Source organism: Triticum aestivum, unplaced genomic scaffold (genome assembly GCF_018294505.1).
Source record: "Triticum aestivum cultivar Chinese Spring unplaced genomic scaffold, IWGSC CS RefSeq v2.1 scaffold212782, whole genome shotgun sequence".
Taxonomy (NCBI): domain Eukaryota; kingdom Viridiplantae; phylum Streptophyta; class Magnoliopsida; order Poales; family Poaceae; genus Triticum; species Triticum aestivum.
Window position 1 is genome coordinate 1 of NW_025248432.1, and position 1932 is coordinate 1932.

The 1932-nt window shown below is 44.1% G+C and overlaps 1 long non-coding RNA gene across 1 annotated transcript; it reads right to left on the bottom strand.

Moving 5' to 3' along the window:
* Nucleotides 1-6: 6 nt before the first annotated feature.
* On the bottom strand, nucleotides 7-1231 carry LOC123177248 (uncharacterized). Its single transcript, XR_006488850.1, has 3 exons — nucleotides 1167-1231; nucleotides 833-940; nucleotides 7-404 (listed from the first exon to the last, which is right to left on the bottom strand). It is a non-coding gene; the product is annotated as an uncharacterized lncRNA (long non-coding RNA).
* Nucleotides 1232-1932: the final 701 nt, after the last annotated feature.

Below are 1932 nucleotides of genomic sequence, written 5' to 3' on the forward strand. Positions count from 1 at the left end.
ACACATCTCCTGCCATGTATTGTGTGAACAAATAAATAATCTATATACTGAAAAAATTAATATAATGAACTTGAAGAAAACAACTATATCATTCTGACCAACTTTGTTCAAACACGACCAGACTCCAGACCACATTTTTTATGTCATTAGTTCTAAAAGGAGCGATAGAAGAGTGCTGGAGGTACAAATAAGAATCATTTCATATTACAAATAGAAAATGTGAGAAGGACTGCTGGAGGTACAAATAAGAATCATTTCATATTACAAATAGAACATATCTTTGCATCAGTAGTTGTCGATTAACAATACATTTAGACATCCAATAGATCCAAAGTGCACACATAATTACAGTATAATTGTAGACCACAGGGTATCCGTTGCCAAGTTATTTATTGTTCCATGGCCTGTAAAAATGAAGAGTAGTGTAGTGTCACACTATTGGTACAGGAAAATTGCTGCAACTACGAAAAGAAAAACTGATTTTTTTTTGTTTATCCACAGTATAGTGCCTGGCCATCAATATTATTGCAGTAAATGTCATAAATCATATAAACAAAAATATCAGGAAGTTATTCTAATGCTCTAGTAACATAATATAATAACTAATATATTAACAACACTATTGCTTGAAGGGTCCAATCAGAAGCTCCTACTTATTTTAGTCTGCCAAGCAATCCGTGTGTGCTGCAATCTTCAAGCAAAATTTACTTTTTGCATAGATCACAATAATAAAGGCAACAAGCGGTAGATTTTTCATGAATTTGTTGCTGCTACCCAGATAGAAAATTGAAGGCAGCCTACCTCATCTTCCCAAGTTGATTGTGAGACTTACTTTATTCCAGAACGTGATGTCCATGTGCCACCAAAATGTCTCCCACGGATGCCATTGACACCACTACTTGCTAGTTATTCCAGAGTTGATAGTGAGAACATTCCACATCTGCAGCCATAAAAAATAATCAATTGAATGGAGTCCTTATAACGGGGAAACATAACTTGAAGGTAGCAATCCTTGATATCCATCAGTTCTGACACAACAATAGCAAATAGGAGAAGTTAAAGAAAGATCTAAAACCAGGTGTGCTGCTCCAACGAATCTGTGTGTAACAAGAAAGAGAGGTCGGGGAAGAGAGAGAGAGAGGGCACAAAGGGGAAAGGGGGAGTACATGCGTGTCAAGGGTAGCCTGGCCTCCCTCCCGCTCCAGATCAGGAACCTGGGAGAAGGTGAGGAAAGGTGGCGACGAGGTGCGAGCCAGCTAGCGTGGCTGCTGCTCCCCTTCTCTTATCGAGGCCGGACTGAGGACGCGCTGCGGCTGCTGCTCCTCTCCTCTTACTGACGCGGTCGGTCCGTGGTGGACGCGGGCGAGGAGGAGGAGGCCCCGCCGCCGCCTGGCTTGTCCACCGCCATGGATTTCTCTCCGATGCGGCAGGGGTTTGGGGCGGCGATGTGGCAACAGCAGGAGCGGAGGCGGCAGCGGCGACAGGAGGAGTAGGCGGGGAAGGGAAGAGGCAGGAGGGGGAGGAGAGTGCGGGAGCGGGCGACGGCTAGGGTTCGTCAACTGAGCGACTGAGTTTTATACATCTAGACGTGAAATTATCAAAATGCCCCCGGTGGGGCACCGAATTAACAGGCGATGGCATAGCGATTTAAAGGCGACGTGGAGGCAACGGTTGTGACTACGAGTTTAGAAGGGTTTATATGTTCAATAAAAGGGGTATAGTTTAGGGAAACGCTTGAGTCACGTAATCTTGTTATCGCTGATTGTGGTTGGGCCTTTTATCTACGTCCTTGGTATACTTAAGTCTGTTTATTGTCAGCATCAATGGCCTCTCTCGCCACTTTGCGCTGCAAGCAAATGATTATAACTCGTTCCTTGCACTCTCTCCGGATCAAAGGCATTGCTTGGTGATATTGATGTGCAGGTAGCAGTA